The 20,933-nt window shown below is 35.6% G+C and overlaps 1 protein-coding gene across 2 annotated transcripts in view; it reads left to right on the top strand.

Annotated features, from left to right (window-relative positions):
- The first annotated feature begins 8,952 nt into the window (after positions 1–8,952).
- Positions 8,953–20,933, top strand: part of LOC105220053 (cAMP-dependent protein kinase catalytic subunit 1) — a 63,300-nt gene continuing 51,319 nt past the window's right edge. The window contains exon 1 of one of the 2 annotated variants that reach the window (XM_011196440.3): positions 8,953–9,075. The gene's annotated coding sequence lies outside the window, so the exon portion shown is untranslated. The other variant, XM_011196441.3, reaches the window with a different exon arrangement.

The raw sequence follows: 20,933 nt of genomic DNA, 5'->3' as shown, positions 1-20,933 counted from the left end.
ATACCCAAACTTTTTGAAGCTATTGTCACTGACCAAATAACTTTCTTAATCTCTCCTTTAATTTCATTTTCTCAGCATGGATTTTGTAAAGGGAAATCTACCATGTGTCAATGGGTTTTAGGGATAATAAGAATACTGATGTTATATATACAGACTTTAGTAAAGCATTCGATAAAGTAAACCACTCAATTATTTCGCAAAAACTGGATCTACTTTTTTTCAACCAAGAATTCTTGAATGGGTATCCTCATATCTTACTAATAGAAAACATCAAGTTTTATTTAATAATACATTATCCGATTCAATTAGTGTCACTTCAGAGGTTCCACAGGGTAGTCATCTCGGCCCGATTCCGTTCTTGTTGTTCATCAATGATATACCTTCCGTAATTAAGTATTCAGAAATTTTATTATATGCGGATGATGTAAAACTTTTTAAATCTTATACTTCTCATAACGAAAGGACTGAGCTGCAATCGGATTTAAATAATTTAGTTACTTGGTGTCACAAAAATGATATGCCACTGAATCTTAAAAAATGTAAAACGATGTGCTTTACCCGTAGAACTGTTGATCCTTCTCCCTATGTAATAAATAACTTCAGTTAAGAGCAAAATTAGCTTTGTTGATTTAGGAGTTACTATGGACCCTAAACTAAAATTTAATTCTCATGCAAATTCAATTGTCTTAAAAGCTAAAGGTTCTCTTAGCTTTGTTAAAAGTTGGTCTAAAGAATTTAGTGATCCGTATATTACTAAAATTTTTTTTACAACATTGGTAAGGCCTACATTGGAGTATGGTTCTGTGGTATGGAATCCTAGCTATCAATCCCATTCTGATAAGCTTGAGTCCGTTCAAAAACAATTTTTACTTTTTGCTTTAGGCCACTTACTTCTGAATGGTTTAGTTTGTAGTTCATTCCTTTTGTCTGATATTAACAGCCCTATTCTGTGCACTTTACAAATTCAACATATTTCTAATTTGTAAAAAATTGAAATTAATTAAGCATTTCGTATTCTTTGTTTAAAACAAAAAGCTTTTTTCTTTATAAGTTGTTAAGAAGTAAAATGCTCTTGACAAATAAAATATCTTGCTGTGGATAGTTGTGAAAGTGAATTTTTTGCAATGGATATATTTTTTGTCGTTATTTCTATACAAAGAGGAAAAATATGAACATGATGATCGCTCGCGTTATTGAGCCGTTTTAATATTAAGAAGTTTAGTTTTCCCTTTTTTGTATAAAAAATGAAGATAGTGAGGGTAACTTTGGCGAAATTGTTTTCTATATATGGTAGTCCCCAAGGAACTTTTCTGAAGCTAAACATAAGAACGAACTAAATCAAAATTTTAAATCTATTACAAAAGACCTATGCATATGTATTCTATTATATAGTATTCAATGCGCGTGGCACTCCCTGTTTGGCTAGGGAGGCTAAAGAAGCTTTGGCGATCGAGTAAAGACAGTCTAACCTTATCATCTATATATAATAAATAGCATTGTGAAATCAAACCAAATACTTTGCATCAGGTCTGGGAGGCTTCAGTCGATATCTCGATATCAGAATCGAATAGATAAGCTGATAAACCGGTCAATCGTAAACCAAACTTATTAACGAAGCCACAATGAAGAAGGCTCTGTTAAAACAAACACTCATCCAAATAACGATATTATCCATGAAAAATAGGGCCATATTCGGAACATGGAATATTTGCGCACTCTCAAAAACTTCACGTTTAGACCAAGAGGGAATAATTTATTCTGAAATTGAAGTTAAATTATTAACTATTTTGCAACAAATATTGAATTGCATGTGAAAACGTACGTTATAGAATAATTCAAATACATTTTTCAATTCAATTCAATATAATTGGACAGAAATCAAGTGCATAGAATAGGGCTGTAAGTGTAATGTCCCATTGCGTTCATCTAGGCAGTTTAGACCATTACTTCTAAAATTTTCTAGAACAAATTTTGAGTTAAACCAACCATTCCGCCGAATATGTCAGGATTTTAATTCTCATTCCAGCACATTTGATCCATCTGACTCAATATTTAGCATCAAAAAAACTATTTTGTCTTCTCTTAATAAGTAATATTCAGAAATTTTTAACTTTTTGTTTTTATAAATTTTTAAATCTAAGCTGTTGAAATGTTTCTTTCTGTAGCTGAGCAGTTTGAGAACTGGACGCTTAAAAATCTCTTGCCTTTCTAGACTCGGCAAATTCCGCTCGTATGCGGACTGCGCCCCACGCGTCGGTTGGGCGGGAGGAGGGTAATCGTTTGGGTTTATTACTATATGTAATAAATATGTAAATTTTATTGGATTAAAAGGTTTTAGTACGGCAACAATGAAATTGCTGTTTGATATGTCTCTGCCGTCTTCAAAATGTTCAGGACGCTGTCTTCAAAGCGACAGTTGATAACATTATATGGTTGCCAGATTTTGAAATATAAAAGTAGGCCGATCGCACGTATTTCAATAAATTGCTATTTAGAATGAATAGTAAACGCGTGGAGGATGGAGTCATATGTAGAAGTTCACGTAAGTGAGGAAAGTTTCTGACTGCCATTCACTTGGGAGTGGCCAGGAACGATTCTTTTACATGTGGCTCAAGCAGCTCACAACTTCCGGTCTTAGACCAAGTATCCTCTGGGTAGCCAACAGACATCCGTCTGGAAGCGAGCTAAAGTGAGAAGGCGAATCCCGCTTATGCGGTTGTGCGTAGGGCTTGGGACCCACCACATAAAAACGAATAACCAGTGAATAAGAAACACAGGCCTCGGATGAGAAACCCCCCTTTTGATGACGACCACGGCAAACGTATAAAGGACTATGATTTAAGGGCATGCACCTGGAATGTCCGGACCCTTAATTGGGAAGGTGCCTCTGCCCAGCTGGTTGATGTCCTCGTAAGAGTAAAGGCTGACATCACCGCAATCCAAGAAATGCGATGGACGGGACAAGGACGGAAGAAGGTGGGTCCTTGTGACATCTACTACAGCGGCCATATAAAGGAGCGCAAATTCGGTGTGGGATTCGTGGTGGGAGAGAGACTCCGTCGTCGAGTCCTGGCATTCACTCCGGTGAATGAACGTCTAGCCACAATCCGCATCAAAGCGAGGTTCTTCAACATATCGCTGATTTGCGCCCACGCCCCGACGGAAGAGAAGGACGATGTGACCAAAGATACCTTCTATGAGCGCCTAGAACGTACCTATGAGCGCTGCCCCCGCCACGATGTCAAAATCGTGCTTGGCGATTTCAACGCTAGGGTGGGTAAAGAAGGTGTCTTTGGCACAACAGTCGGAAAATTCAGCCTCCATGACGAAACATCACCAAACGGTCTGAGGCTGATCGACTTCGCCGGGGCCCGAAATATGGTCATCTGTAGCACTAGATTCCAGCATAAGAAAATCCATCAAGCTACTTGGCTGTCCCCGGATCGAATCACTCGCAACCAGATCGATCATGTTGTGATAGATGGACGACATGTCTCCAGTGTTTTTGATGTGCGTACGCTTCGTGGTCCCAACATCGACTCGGACCACTATCTTGTAGCAGCTAAGATACGCACCCGCCTCTGTGTAGAAAAGCGCACACGTCAACAAACACAAGGAAGGTTCGACATCGAGAAGCTGCAATCACAACCGACAGCCGAACGATTTTCTACTCGACTTGCACTCCTGCTCTCTGAGAGCACTCATCAGCATCTCGGTATAAGGGAGCTGTGGGACGGCATATCAAACTCCTTACGTACAGCTGCAACCAAAACCATTGGCTTTCGGAAAAGCCAAAAAAACAGCTGGTATGATGAGGATTGTCGTCTCGCAGTGGAGAGAAAACAGACTGCCTACCTCGCAATGTTGCGATCGACCGCAACACGAGCGGGATGGGAAAGATACCGAGAGCTGAAGAGGGAAGCGAGACGCATTTGCAGAAAAAGAAAGAAAGAGGCAGAAATGCGTGAGTATGACGAGCTTGACAAGCTGGCCGACAGGGGTAATGCTCGAAAATTTTACGAAAAAATCCGGCGACTAACTGAAGGTTTCAAGACCGGAGCACACTCCTGTAGGACCCCCAGCGGTGATCTAGTGGTTGATGACCAGAGTATACTGTGTTTGTGGAGGGAACACTTCTCCAGCCTGCTGAATGGCAGTGAAAGTACAACACCAGGAGATGGCGAACCCGATTCCCCAATCGACGACGATGGAATAGATGTTCCATTGCCCGACCGTGAAGAAATTAGAATAGCAATTACCCGCTTGAAGAACAACAAGGCGGCGGGGGCCGATGGATTGCCGGCCGAGCTATTCAAATACGGCGGCGAAGAGCTGATAAGGTGCATGCATCAGCTTCTTTGCGAAATATGGTCGGAAGAAAGCATGCCCGACGATTGGAATCTCAGTGTACTCTGCCCAATCCACAAAAAGGGAGACCCCACAATCTGCGCCAACTATCGTGGGATAAGCCTCCTTAACATCGCTTATAAGGTTCTATCGAGCGTACTGTGTGAAAGACTAAAGCCCACCGTCAACAAACTGATTGGACCTTATCAGTGTGGCTTTAGACCTGGAAAATCAACAACTGACCAGATATTCACCATGCGCCAAATCTTGGAGAAGACCCGTGAAAAAAGGATCGACACACACCATCTATTTGTCGACTTTAAAGCTGCTTTCGACAGCACGAAAAGGAGCTGCCTTTATGCCGCGATGTCTGAATTTGGTATCCCCGCAAAACTAATACGGCTGTGTAAGTTGACGTTGAGCAACACCAAAAGCTCCGTCAGGATCGGGAAGGACCTCTCCGAGCCGTTCGATACCAAACGAGGTTTCAGACAAGGTGACTCGCTATCGTGCGACTTCTTTAACTTGATGCTGGAGAAAATTATAAGAGCTGCAGAGCTAAATAGAGAAGGTACAATCTTCTACAAGAGTGTACAGCTCCTGGCGTACGCCGATGATATTGATATCATCGGAAACAACACCCGCGCCGTTAGTTCTGCTTTTTCCCGCCTGGATAAGGAAGCGAAGCGAATGGGTCTGGTGGTGAACGAGGACAAGACGAAATATCTCCTGTCATCAAACAAACAGTCAGCGCATTCGCGTCTTGGCTCCCACGTCACTGTTGACAGTCATAACTTTGAAGTTGTAGATAATTTCGTATACCTAGGAACCAACATTAACACCGATAATAATGTCAGCCTTGAAATCCAACGCAGAATCACTCTTGCCAACAGGTGCTACTATGGACTGAGTAGGCAATTGAAAAGTAAAGTCCTCTCTCGACGAACAAAAACTAAACTCTACAAGTCCCTCATCATTCCCGTCCTACTTTATGGTGCAGAAGCGTGGACGGTGTCAACATCCGATGAGACGGCACTAGGAGTTTTCGAGAGAAAGGTTTTGCGGAAGACTTACGGTCCCTTAAACATTGGCAACGGCGAATACCGCAGAAGATGGAATGATGAGCTGTATGTGTTGTTCGACGACATAGACATAGTCCAGCGAATAAAAAGACAGCGGCTACGCTGGCTGGGTCATGTTGTTCGAATGGATGAAAGTGCCCCAGCTCTGAAAGTTTTCGATGCAGTACCCGCTGGTGGAAGCCGAGGAAGAGGGAGACCTCCACTCCGGTGGAAGGACCAGGTGGAGAAGGACCTGTCTTCACTTGGTATTACCAATTGGCGCCAAACCGCCAAAAGGAGAGATGCGTGGCGCACTGTTGTGGACTCGGCTATAACCGCGTAAGCGGTTTCTACGCCAGTTAAGAAGAAGAAGAAGTAAACGCGACTCACTTCTTCTGTTTGTGGACGAGTGTGTTTCACGCCACACCCAATTATTATGTCCTCTTTTATGTTTTCTTCTGTAAGTCTGATGAAAGATTGAAGTGCAACGTCCTATTCGTGGGTCATGTAAGACCTGAAATCGGTTTTGGTGCGGCATGTTTTGCAGCCATTGCAAATTTTATTTTGTGTGTGTTTCATTGTCCGCCATTATCGGTATTTCTTAGAGGTGTTAGTGAAATTTTCATTGAACACTTTGTACATTTTGTATATGGCATATCCGTCAACATGTGTGATTGTATCGTTGGTGAACATTTCCAGTGACCATTTTGGTATCATCAGTCAAGGATACCTTGTTAAAAATTCTACCGCCGCTTGCGTTAGTGCTACTAACTTTTGTTAACCTATTTATGTCATTCGTAATGGTAAAAATGGCTAAAGGACAATTATTGTCAAAAAGGACTATACAAATATATGTATATTTTTTAATATATTAAACTGTATATACATAATGATTGATTAAAAAAACGCGATATCTGAACGAACATAGAAATGAAGTGGTAAGCAAAATTTCAGATTAAAGTTTTTCTACCAAAAAACATTATTGCCCATGATTAAAAGGACATTTTAGCGCAGTGTTGCACCGCAAGTGCTTCGTGTTTGTTTGAACATCTAGATATTGTATTCTATTGGTTATTCTCCAACGCTTTGCCAATCGTATACAGCTAATATTGAATCCCGTTGCTTATTATCTTATTTATCTTATTACTACTATTACAGTTGAACTTCCCTAACTCGAATCACCATAATCCATAAAAGAACTTCGAGTTAGGGAGACTTCGAGTCTTGAAAGGCAATTTGTATGAAATTCAGACCTTTCCAATATACAAACAGAATTTAATAAAAATTGGTCCAGTTTCGGAATAGGAAGGTTCGGCTTTAGTATACTATCCCAGGCTTTTGGTAATAAAATGGGTATCGTTGGAGAGGATGTTCTTATAGTTCTTATAGTTTTCGAGATATTCGCACTTAAATTTGAAAAGAGTGCAATTTTCATCTTGAATTTTCACAATATATACTGAATATTTTATTAATATTATGCACTTATTTTACTCTTACACTTCACCACATTGTTTATGCATATTTATTTTATAAAAATTAGCACGAAAATAGCTGTAAATAACATTTTACACAAATCTTCGTTTCAATAATAACAAAAGGTGTTGCAGGTTGACAAGTAATCAGTGCTGCCACATGAGATATTTTGCAAAAATTAAAAGAATAAAAATAAACAGAAAATAGAAGGATTATACCTCAAATACATAAACCATAATCGTGTTATGACTAATGCAAAATCTTTCGGTATAACCTTTCCTTTGATAACGCCCGGGGATGGCTCGAACAGGGTTATTATTTTGAAGCGCGGCCGCCAATGCAGAAAAAAGTTATAACCCAAAAATAAATAATGTCAAAGAGGGTATATCAGTCTCCTCAACACTTCATTTTCTACATCGGATTTTATTACAACTACTATTAATTTGTTTAAAATGTTACGAAAGTCTTTTAAATAGATTGTAACGAGCCATCGACCAGCCGAGGTGTTGATAGAAAAAGTAACGTTTTGACTGCGTCGGAGGCCAAAATGATGTGGGATATCGAAAAGCAATAATGCAGTCGGAATTTTTCGATGTCGGAAGGGTACTTGCCGTACGCGAGTAGTCTCTCGAGCGAAGGGTACGTGGTTTGAGAATACAAAGATTCCATTACCTCAGGTGTTCTACTTAATGTACGCCTATGCCTCGCATTGGTCACAAGCCGAAGTTCGGAAAAACAGCATGATCAGGGAGTCAGTTTTATCGAGCTCCACCATATGCAACTGGTACAATTACTGCCGCGATGCGATGGAAAAAAGTGCAAATCGATGAAAGTAAATTCGGTAAACGAAAATACAACAAATGTAATAATAAATATATTATTTATTACGTTACATAAGTACATGCTTTTTTATTAAATTTTAGGAAGGAGAGTTGAAGGCCACTTAATTCAAAACTGCTTGACAAGTCACGGGTATGAGCACCGTCATGTAAACCACAGCGGTCCGGATAATCCATTTCTAGCTGATGATGGAACTCAGCGCATTGAATCCCAGTGGCGGGTCATCAAAATAGGCTTTATCAAGGACAATTATAACAATCCTGAAGATTTTTCAAATTTTAGAATAGAGTATATGTGGAGGAAAACTGTAGCTAATAAACATGATGATCCGTTTATGAAACTGATTGATGCAATAAAATATACTTACGCCACGTCCAGTGTAGACACGGTCACGATTTACCGATGTGTGCGGGCCCACAATATCGTTCGGGGAACACAAAAAGCGTCCAATTACAACGCGATTATGCGTTGATGCATTGATTGCCTTCATTTGCAGAGTTCGACATTTTTTGTTATTAAAATAAAACAAACGATAATGGCTTTTTTCACAAAACATTTCTCTTTTGAACTTTCGAATTTGTAATTTTAATTTTCACTATGGAAATGTCATATTTTCTCGCATTATACTGCGGGCAAATATTGAGTTCGAAATACACGCATTATCGGAAAATCGTGCTTACATTGGACATCTACATTTGCCAACATATGTTTGAATTTGTGATATACCCGCATATAACGCACTGCATCGCCTGCACCGCATTTGTCGTGTTTACGCTGGACGTTTGCACAATATCTGATATGGCAACACTTATTACTTGTCAAGCTGCAACCCTTTTTGTTATTGTTGAAACTACGAGATTTGTGTAAAATGTTAAATATTTATTTACAGCTATTTTCGTGATAATTTTTATAAAATAAATATGCAGATGCAATGTGGTGAAGTATAAGTGTAAAATAAGTGCATAATATTAATAAAAGATTTAGTATATATTGTGAAAATTCAAGATAAAAGTTGCACTTTTATACAAATAGTTGTACGAATATTAGAAAAAAATGTTGTGTTGGGAGTCAAATTTAGCTTGTAATGCATATCAAAATAAGAAGCAATAGTCAAAACTTATACGAAGTAAGTTCCGATACCATAGGCAATCAATCAATATGCACCATGGCAAGTGTTTTACTGAATTATTGTAATTATTGCCCATGGGGACTGCATATAGATCTCGTTGGTCTCAAATTTATCGATTATATGATATTCACGAGAACGTTGGTAATATTTTTAAATCGATTATTTAGTATTGTGGAATATGTTGTAGGATATTCAATATTGGTGAAAAAGTCGCCATTTTCCCAAGTATGTGAAAAGTGTATCGATGTAGACGAGCCTGTTTAATTTAAGTAAAAATAGAAAATTTGTGTGGGTCGCCGACATCATACGTTGATCGTTTGTGAATGTTGGTCTTAAATGGTGTAAGGGGGGGTAAACAAAATAAAAAGTGCGAGGTGTGTTCTGCAATGGAAAAACATTTAGTGATTGTCAAATTATATGTAATATTTATGATGGTGTATTTTAGAACGGTGTACTGTTTTCAATCTTTAGTTCTGTCTTAATTAAACCATAAAAATACCCTACTAAAATTGTAATAAAAATGTATGTCTATATTGTCTATATATAAAAATTCGAATCAAAGTGAAAAGAATTGTGTAAAAATATCACAACATATTTAAGAATTATATTATTTTCATTGTGTCCCAAGAGTCACATACAAAACTTTTAAGTACTTTATTTACACACAAGGGTCCTGGTTATTCTTTATGCTTTTTTTATATGTCTATTATAGAAGTCGTCGTCAAGGTCAGTCGTGAATTAGATAAAATATATTAATTCTTACTACATTTTATTCAGATATTGGAATAGATTCATATCTAAATAAATTTTTTGAGAAAGGAAATTGATGTGTTTCATATTTTATTCAATAAAACAATTGATTAGCTTGTTGATAATGATACCTTCTAATATTTGCAATTTATAACTCATTTCTAAAAATACAAAGTTACGGAATTCAACTACTTCATATTTACAGTGCTAATTAATTGTTGCAAATTGCAATCACAATTCTAAATCTCAAAGATGTGTAATTTTGTTGCCTTAGCAAATGGATTACGTCGGCTTTAGTATATTCCCCGATTTTGGGGTTAAAATGGCTATGGTCGGATACAGGAGGTTCTCCAGATTAAGAATACAAATACATATAGAAAACTTACAGTTTACGAGATATTCGAATTAAGTTTTAAAATTTAGGACTTTAACGCATATTTTTTCGATTTATACTGAACTTTTTATTTATATTATTCACTTATTATACACTTGCGTTGTTTCTGAGTATTTATTTTTTACTAGCCACACTTTTTTGTGGCTAAGGCATACATTAATTTGGTACATTTTTCATTTTCTTACGTATAAAGATAAAATCGTTATAGGCGGAAAATTTGAATATGATTAATATAGATTATTGTAGGTTTGTATTAAGCGTAAATCATAAACATTTGTTAAACTTTGAATTGTTGTAATCGTATGTATGCATGTATGTATGTATATATGTAACAAATGAGCATATTTCATAGTTGGCTCAAACTTGGCTTCGATGACGATATTGATTACCTTCTTCCCAGCCAGTCTTGTTCTTTTGCAAAGTCGAAGTTGAATTATGTTACGCAGCATGATGACAACTCACATTACTTTAAATTGCAAAGTGAGTGGTGATAGTCAAGGCAATTTTAAATAGTCTGTGGGACATACTGGTTTGTAGCTGTGTTAACTCTTCTGGAACGAAATTGTAACATTAAGATCATCGAGATCTTTGTTTTTTTACCATAGGTCATTTATGGTTATCATATTGTGGTTTCATGTCAGGAAAGACACGGTGAATAAGCTTCACTATGAAGTGACAGAAATCTGTTGGAAATGTTTTTAATCTATCGAGGTGTCAACTGCGACATACAATTTTCAACTGCTTCTACAATCGCAATTTGATATTGGTGCAGAATCACTCTTATGTTAGGAGTTAATTGGCGATTCTTTATGTGTCGCCACAAATTAAAATCATCGAAGGCATGCGAATTTTTTGGAAGAATTTGGCGTAAATCACTTGCCAACAGAATCATGGCTCCACAAAAAAAGTCTTTTAAAGTCCTGTGCAGTGCCTACAGCGACTTCTTGAATATCTGGATAATCGTCGTTATAGCGCTATTATTGGAGATTTTGCAGACTGGTATTTCGTTGATTTGCAATTTAGGAGTAATTTCACGGCCGAATGTGCCGTTTGCTTGCCTACTAACAGGTGCCATGTTGCTTCTATTCCCGTTATACCTTGGTGGTGAAAATGAGTGAAATCGCCCTCATATACTATATATGATGATCTTCGTTATTCTAGTGGACTTAATGCCGAATACATGGGTCAAAATGTGTTTTATCGCAATAAAATTACTTCAATAAATTGCGAGAGTCTAAAATGTTCGGTTGAACCCGAACTTAGCCTTTCCTTACTTGTTACAATTTATTTTGGACTACCTTATAAAATTGAACAATGACAAAAATATTTTAACAAAGCAACAATAACAACCTTTAAAATAATATTATTTTTTGTTTACTCTTTTATATTTTTGTTGTCAAATCAAATAATATTCTCTTATTATAATCTTGGGAATTTTGTCCATATTTACTTACTTTCTAATGCTTTTCTGGTCTTCCACGTATATTTCAAGACTGAAATTAACCAGATCGGCTTGGGCGTTTTCGACTTTTTACGAAACTAGCGAACATCAATTCATTTTTATATCTATAGATTACAAATTGTTTGTATGGGAGATTAGAAAAGTGAGGATTTTAGACATTGTCAGGTATTTTTTTAATATTTAGAAGAAGGTAGGAACCACCCTTGAACTTCAAGGAATATTCTAAAAAAAGAATTTGCGAAATTGATTCAGCTGCTCTCGAGTTATGCGCTTATGCCTAAGACTACAATAAAAGCTCAAGAAACCATATACCAGCATAGTGACACACATGTAGTATAGTGTACTATGTTTACATTCATCAGCTGATACAAATAAATTCAAAATGTAATTATGAATAACAGGCAGGAAAATTGATCCTGACCCAGTTATAACTTCAAGCAATCTGAAAATATTATTGTCAAATATAATTATTACATATTACATATTATTACATACATATTACATATTTTTCACATAATTTTTTCAAATTTTGTTTTTTGATTTCAATTAATTTCGAATTTAATTTATTTTCTGGGCACGATTCCGATTACCCTGGCGGTCGGGGTTTGACAACTCCCGGTATAAATGGGGTATCAGGCGAAAGAGGAGGCTCTCCAGAGCAGGAATATATATAAATATTCTTGATTGGACTTATAGTTTTTAAAATATTCATGTTTAAAAGGCCAATTTTTTCTATAAGTAACACATGGAATTTCACACACTGTAACACTATTTTTTCACATTTTTCACTTAAAATATTGAAAATTACACTATTGATATTCAATTTAATTCAAAATATAGATTTATTTAAGATGTTTTAAGCAAAAATTACTTATTTTAAAAATCCCTTGGTACACTAATAGCTGAAAAGGTTTCTATGTTTACAATTATGCGGAAAACGAGCGTTGCCACATGTTAGAAACCATAGATGATAGATTTTTTAATGACTGTGTTTTATTTATTAGCATATCATATTTTTTGTCGTAGAACTCTCTTCTGTATCAAGGATGTATATAAAAGTCTTTCCAGGGCTGTCCGAAGTTTTTTTCATGTAGAACTCCTTTCTGCACTGGCGGCCTTCGGCCGCGCTTTAAAAAAATAACCCTGGTAGAGCCAAAACCGGGGTGTCCATAGTTTTTTTTCGCGTAGAACTTCTTTCTGCACTGGCGGCCTTCGGCCGCGCTTCAAAAAAATTAACCTGGTCGAGCCCAAAACGGGTTTGTTCGAAGTTTTTTCGTGTAGAACTCCTTTCTGGTCAAGCCAATACAAGTGTTAGCAAAGTCAAAGGCTGTCCTCGATATGATTTTTAAAAATTTATTTTGTTGAATAAAAGAAGAGGAATTTTGGCAAAAAAGAGGAATTTTCGCAAAAAGAGGAATTTATGGATGAATTTATATATGGTATCTACAATGTGGCAGCGCTCGTTTTCCGCATAATTGTAAACACATAAATTTGAGAGTGAAAAGTGATTTTTAAAACATATAATTCTGACTTTAAAATTATACATATAACAAAAGTAAAATGTACATTTAATACAACGCCTACAGTTTTATTTAATATATTTGAGGTGAAAAAGGTGCGTAAAATGTGTTAAAGTGTATTAAATTGTGTGAAATAGCTAGTTGAAAATTTTGATTTTTTTTATTTTTAAAGCGGAATATCTCGAAAACTATGCGTCTGCGGTACCTATTACCCTATATATTTTTGAATCGGGAGGACATCCTATTTCCAACGGTGTTATCAGATCGCGGCGCCATAGTAATCGGAATTGTGCCATTTTCTGTATGTCAAAATGTCAGAAAAGATATGATTGTGGCAGAAGAGCTTAAAGCCTTCGGTGTGTTCAATGCAATCCATTATAGTACATTTCACAACACCACAAAATTTCAATGGTTTCTAGAACTCTATTGTAGTACGGAACACCATTTGCTTTCAAACAAAATTCGGAAAACCGGTGATATACATATGGTTTCTTTGGTACCTGTCTCAGGTATTAGCAACACATCTATCGATTCATTTTTATATTATAGATAAACTATTATAAAATTTGTTTTAATAAGCTTTTTAATTCTTATTCAATTCAATTTGTTAGATCCACATGCAACCGTTTAGATATTCTGTGAATTGGCAGAATGGAATAAGAATTACAATTCTTATTTATCCCTACTAATATTATACAGCTACTCACACTCAAAATGGGACACTACGAAAAGTCCACAATTCCTATATTTTAAACTCAAAATTGAAGCCTTGCTTAAGTTTTAAAGTTTATTTTCAATATAATTCATTTTATTAATAATATTTAAAGACAAATCAAAACAAATTTTCCTTTTATTTCATAAAACAAATAAATAATTTGCATTTTGGGTTGAACATTGCTTAAATTGAAGCTCACTCTTAAAGTGGGACACTAAAATTATTTTATTATAATATTGCTTTGGACGCATGATTAGTATTTGGTTGACTTCGCTTGGTGGCAATCACAGCATGCAGACGCCGGGGCATACTTTCCACTAATTTTTTGCAAAATTCTGGCTCAATATTATACCATTCTTCCTTTACAGCGTCCTTCAGAGCGGTAATATTTTTCACTCTACGTTTGGCAACTCTTTTTTTCAATTCCGCCCACAAATGCTCAATTACGTTTAAGTCTGAAGACTGGGGAGGTGTCTCCAGTACTTTCGGGCAATTATATAGTAGCCAGTTTCGCGCATTCCAAGACTTATGCTTCGGATCGTTATCCTGGTAAAACACGAAGTCGTCTTTTATGCCGAGATTTTCAGCGCTTTCCTTCACAGTTTCTTTAAGAATATCAATATAATACTTAGAGTCCATTACTCCGTTGACGAAGTGTATTTTACCGACTCCAGACTCAGACATACACCCCCATACCATAAGAGACCCGCCACCATATTTTACTGTTTTTTTAATCGCCGCATCATGAAGTTCAGTACGAGGTTTCCGCCAAGCAAATCTTTTTCCATCCGGCCCAAAGAGATTTATTTTGGTTTCGTCTGTAAAAAGAACCTAAAGCGAAAAAAGAACAAAAGCTCTTTGGGCCGGATGGAAAAAGATTTGCTTGGCGGAAACCTCGTACTGAACTTCATGATGCGGCGATTAAAAAAACAGTAAAATATGGTGGCGGGTCTCTTATGGTATGGGGGTGTATGTCTGAGTCTGGAGTCGGTAAAATACACTTCGTCAACGGAGTAATGGACTCTAAGTATTATATTGATATTCTTAAAGAAACTGTGAAGGAAAGCGCTGAAAATCTCGGCATAAAAGACGACTTCGTGTTTTACCAGGATAACGATCCGAAGCATAAGTCTTGGAATGCGCGAAACTGGCTACTATATAATTGCCCGAAAGTACTGGAGACACCTCCCCAGTCTTCAGACTTAAACGTAATTGAGCATTTGTGGGCGGAATTGAAAAAAAGAGTTGCCAAACGTAGAGTGAAAAATATTACCGCTCTGAAGGACGCTGTAAAGGAAGAATGGTATAATATTGAGCCAGAATTTTGCAAAAAATTAGTGGAAAGTATGCCCCGGCGTCTGCATGCTGTGATTGCCACCAAGCGAAGTCAACCAAATACTAATCATGCGTCCAAAGCAATATTATAATAAAATAATTTTAGTGTCCCACTTTAAGAGTGAGCTTCAATTTAAGCAATGTTCAACCCAAAATGCAAATTATTTATTTGTTTTATGAAATAAAAGGAAAATTTGTTTTGATTTGTCTTTAAATATTATTAATAAAATAAATTATATTGAAAATAAACTTCAAAACTTAAGCAAGGCTTCAATTTTGAGTTTAAAATATAGGAATTGTGGACTTTTCGTAGTGTCCCATTTTGAGTGTGAGTAGCTGTAAATGCGAATGTAAGTTTGTTTGTTACGCTTTCACGCAAAAACTACTGAACCGATCATCATGAAACATTGTACGTATACTCTTGAAGGTACTAGAAGTAACATAGGGTACTTTATATTAAAAAAAAAAGAAAAATTAGATGATTTTTGAATGTCGAGCCCTCGACGAGACAATATGGATGATTTTGATAATGGAATTGCACGAGAGCTAGATTATGATTTCATAGCACTGCAACATCAAGTGACAGAATTAGTGCCTCAATTACTTCCAGAGCAAAATCATGTTTTCCATCAAGTTTTACGTAAAATAGACTCCGGTAGTGGTGGACTCTTCTTTCTCGATGCACCAGGAGGAACTGGAAAAACGTTTTTACTTAACTTATTATTAATGTCCGTCAGAAAAGACCAAAAAATAGCAGTTGACGTAGCTTCGTCAGGTATTGCCGCGACGCTATTAAACGGCGGTCGTACGGCACATTCCGTTTTAAAATTACCATTAAATTTGGCACAGGAAGATTCGCCCATATGTAATTTTAGTAAAAATAGTTCACGAGGTAGAATTCAATCTTTTAGTGTGGGATGAAAGTACAATGTCTAACAAGAAGGCTATAGAAGCTTTAAACCGGACCCTCCAGGACTTGCGAGATAGTACAGATATAATGGGAGGCATGGTAGTTTTATTGGCTGGTGATTTCCGTCAAACCCTCCCAGTGATTCAGAGGGGGACACCAGGAGATGAAATTCAAGCGTGCATTAAATCGTCAAGCTTATGGTCGACAGTTAAAAACTCCGCCTGAAAACGAATATGAGGGTGCATCTTCATAATGACGTGGATTCAGGACTTTACGCAGAAATGTTGTTGAAAATTGATGATGGTTGTTTAGACGTTGACGCTGAAGGCTAGATATCACTGTCAAGAGAATTTTGTAATTTAGTAGAAAGTGATGTGGATCTCATTGCTAATGTTTTTCCGGAATTACAACAAAATTTGTGTAGTGATCAGTGGTTGTGTGCAAGAGCAATATTAGCACCAAACGAGGTTCAGGGAGAAATGAAGGAATATTTGTCAATGGATACAATTATGGATACGGAACTAAGTACTTCATATCCTGTGGAGTTTTTAAATTCACTTGAACTATCGGTACACCCCGTCACATAAACTTCAATTGAAACTAAATGTACCAGTAATGCTTATGCGAAATATAGATGCTCCTCGGCTATGTAATGGAACAAAGCTTCGGATAACAAAATTGGGACAAAACATACTATAAACAAGGCACAAGGACAAACATTACAGGTAGCAGGAGTGCATTTAGAAAACCCATGCTTCTCTCATGGTCATCTTTATGTAGCCTGTTCACGTGTATCCAATGCCAGGAATTTACACAAATTTGCACGCGACAGGAAAACTTATAACATTGTCTACAAAATATCTTAAATTAATACTTTGTATTTTATTTTTTTAAATTGTTAGAATTCAGAATTATTTATTTGTGTTACGGTGAAATATATTTTAACATTTGTTGTTGCATTTCAATAAGCATATATTAAAGTGTTGAAACTTCTGTCTGTAATAATTTTTTAAAATTGTTGATCTCAGCAAAACGATCAAATTTAGTTATCATATTGACTCATTTCTATTATTATACCCTTACCCTTTATCTCTCATACTTATTTAATGACTCCACTGCGGGCGAAGCCGCGGGTAAAAAGCTAGTAGTAAATAAATATACCAAAACTGTAGTGAAGTGTAAGTGTATAATAAGGGCACGATATAAATAAAAGATTTAATATAAATGGAATGAAATGCAAACTAAAAAAATTGTCCAATTACTATATAGGATCTGATTGATGATGCACTATCTGGCAATGCATAACGGAGTTCTATGCCAAAGAACTTAGGACACGTCCGTTGTTAGCTCAATCAAGGTTATTTTTTGAAGCGTGTCCGAATACGTCCATTGTAAAAAAAAAAGTTCGACGCGAAAGAACTAAGATTCCAAAGATATTTAGACATCAAATCCACAGGAAAAGCTTTTTGTTGTAGTGTAAAAAACTTATGTGTTGTGAACCTTAATCTATTCCGAGTCGAATGAAGACAGTTTGTTGAGAATAACTGGATATGTGACAAAGAATGAAGCAAATGTACTGATGACTCGCTGTAGTTAAAAGTATTTACACACAATTTAAACTTTATTATCCTGTTCTTAGTTAATGATAGTTTTTAAATTTAAATGTGCAGCCTAAGTTACTAAGTTCGGATTTATTTTGAGATAAATGAGTGGTATTTCGGTTTTTTTTGGTTACGGAAGTATTGACCACTTTAGGCACAACGTATGTAGGTATGAAAGTTAACTTTTTTTGATGTCCTGACTAGTGAAGTTACTGCAATATTAACAGGACTAATAGAGGGATTATGCCAGACAGTTCCTACTACTCTTCTAGATTCTCTTTGAGTTATCATAGGTTTCCGCCCAGTTCTCTTTAAATTGTCCTTGTAATTATACGTATCATTCATTTTAATAACATTTTAAATAATATTCTATCAAATTCTCTAAATTTTAACAAACTCGGAAGATAAAACACCAGTGTTAAAGAAATGACAAATGAGCAAAATTAATGCGCCTTAAGAAATGCTAATGCGCATTGAAATTTTATGGTGACAGTTGGCAAATTTTTGGGCATTTAGACAGCTGATTGATAAATCTGCCTATAAACAAATATATCAGCACATACCGTCCCTCGATTTCGAAATATATACACATATTATTATAGCCGCCGCAAACTTAATGTTTTCGAGATATTCGCATTTACAGCTGGTCTCACGGAATTTTTTTATTGAAAATTAGGTTGTATTTAGTTTTAAATTTTATTTAACTTTGTACTTAAGTTTTCTGGGTTTCACCAATATTCAAAATAGACATAAAAAAATAAAAAGGCATGAATGTTAGAAAGCATATTTATGTAAACAAAAAAGTGGATTTATTCGTCAAAATGTAAAAAAATATATCATTTAAATCAAAATTAAGTCTAATGGTGAAACTGAAATAAATAAATCTTCACATAAATTTGTTTCCTGAATGTGTAAAAAATGTGTAAAAGTTAACAATTTTTAACACGTTATTTCTCATTGTATATTGCATTTTTCACATATATTTTTAGCACTTTACAAATACATATTTAAACTTCACTAATTTGTTTCAAAATTGTTACAGCCACATAGGTTTAGTTTTTTATTATTTTTAATTTACAGTATTATTCTAAGATATATTTAGTAATAGAATATGTTAAACAAAAAAAAACATAAGATAGGCATCGATTAAGTAAAAACAGCAAAAAATCAATTGACAATGAATTTTTTGCAAAATGTAAGCACAAGTCAGAGAGAGATTAATGAGAAATGAACGGGACATTCTTTCAAAAAACAAAAACAACACGTGTTCTTCTGGTAATATTCTGGCATATATTTATCTACTTATTGTAATATTTAAGAAAAATCCCAAAGTGAAACCTCTGAAAGTTTGCGTCCAGAGTTCTTAAAATGCAGTATATTTTATTTTATTTTTGTGTCTGAATAATATTGTGCATAGTCCTTAGCTCAATATTAAAAATTTTGGACACCCATTTTTTGTTTTCTTTTAAATCATGAAATTATATCAGTTTTTTTAATTTCTCGTGAACTCATTTGTGTGAAAATTCTGATTTCAAATTAGATCTGTATTTCCAAGAACATCTGTGCAATTCGAAACATGCATATATGCCAGAATATTCCCAGAATAACACGTGTTTTTTTTTTTTTTAAATAATGTCCCGTTCATTTCTCATGAATCTCTCTTCCACTTGTACTTGTATTTTGCAAAGACAATTGGTTTTTTGTTGTTTTTGCTTATTCGAGACCTATATTATGTTTTAATACTCTCGCAACAAAGTTGCTACGAGAGTATTATAGTTTTGTCCACATAAAGGTTGGTTGTGAGTCCTAAAACTAAACGAGTTAGATATAGGGTTATATATATCAAAATGATCAGGGTGACGAGAAAAGTTCAAATCCGGATGTCTGTCTGTCCGTCCGTCCGTGCAAGCTGTAACTTGGCTGTAAATTGAGATATCTTAATGAAACTTGGAACACCTGTTAAGTTCGAAAATGGTCGTAATCGGACCACTGCCACGCCCACAAAATGGCGAAAACCGAAAACACTTAAAGTGCCATAACTAAGCTATAAATAAAGCTATGGAAGTAAAATTCTTCTTATGAAGGATCGCACTAGGAAGGGGCATATTTGTATGTAATTTTTTTGGGGAAGTGGGCGTGGCCCCTTCCCCTACTAAGTTTTTTGTACATATCTCGCAAACTACTAAAGGTATATCAAGGAAACTTTCTAGAGTCGTTTCTTTTAGGTACTACCTTATACAGTCCAAAAATGGAGGAAATCGGATTGTAACCACGCCCACCTCCCATACAAAGGTTATGTTGAAAACTACTAAAAGTGGGTTAACTCAATAACGAAAAACGCCAGAAACACTAAATTTCACATAAGAAATGGCAGATGGAAGCTGCACTCAGATTTTTTTACAAAATGGGCGTGGCATCGCCCACTTATGGGTCAAAAACCATATCTCCGGAACTACTCGACCGATTTCAATGAAACTTGGTTTGTAATAGTTTCTTTACATCCCAATGATATGTTGTGAAAATAGGCCAAATCGCTTCACAACCACGCCTACTTCCTATGTAACAGAATTTTAAGACGATCTGAATCGTTTACTTTACAATATATAAAGTAAGCACTAGTAAAGATATCGATGCAGAACTTTGCACAAATATTACGTTTATAGTGTGGCAGCCCCATCTGAAAATCACCGAAATCGGACCATAGGTTGTCAAGGCCCCATATATCGAACATGAGGACCTCGGTACTTCTAACCTAATATTATGGTTTCCAACTTTTAATGGACTTTATACAATATATATGCATTTTGTTTGCATTTTGCAAAGAAAAAAATTAGTTGGCAAACTGTATTTCAAATATATAAAATGTTTAAACTTATCAAACATTTCGTATTTAATGTCTGCAATAAAAAGCTCCTTTCTCTATAACTTGTTAAGAAGTAAAATGCTCTTGACAGTGCTCTTAACAAATATAATATCTCGTTATGAAAGTGAATTTGTTGTAATGGATATATTTTACTTTTGTCGTTATTTTTATACAATGAGGAAATATGTGTTGATGGCTCGCGTTATTGAGCCGTTTTTTAATTGGTTTTTATTAGCTTCACTTGTATGTATGTTTGTAACTTTTTCCACTGTAAGAAGGCGAACAAAAATGTGAGCAACTCAGCAAAAAGATGCGCTTAAAAGTATGCAAAATGTGTATATAAATACAGACGTATTCGAAATAATAAGAACAACCAAAGTGAGCATATAAATCGACTAATAATTTTTTGGCAAAAGATTTTTTTCAACAAACTTTTTTTGTTTTGAGTAAGAAATAGGCTGTTCGAAAAAATAAGAACAATACATAAAGAGTTGTATTACGATATTTTTACTATGTTTAAATGTTCACTAATG

Source organism: Zeugodacus cucurbitae, chromosome 3 (assembly GCF_028554725.1).
Source record: "Zeugodacus cucurbitae isolate PBARC_wt_2022May chromosome 3, idZeuCucr1.2, whole genome shotgun sequence".
Classification (NCBI taxonomy): Eukaryota; Metazoa; Arthropoda; class Insecta; order Diptera; family Tephritidae; genus Zeugodacus; species Zeugodacus cucurbitae.
This window is presented reverse-complemented; position numbering and strand designations above follow the sequence as displayed.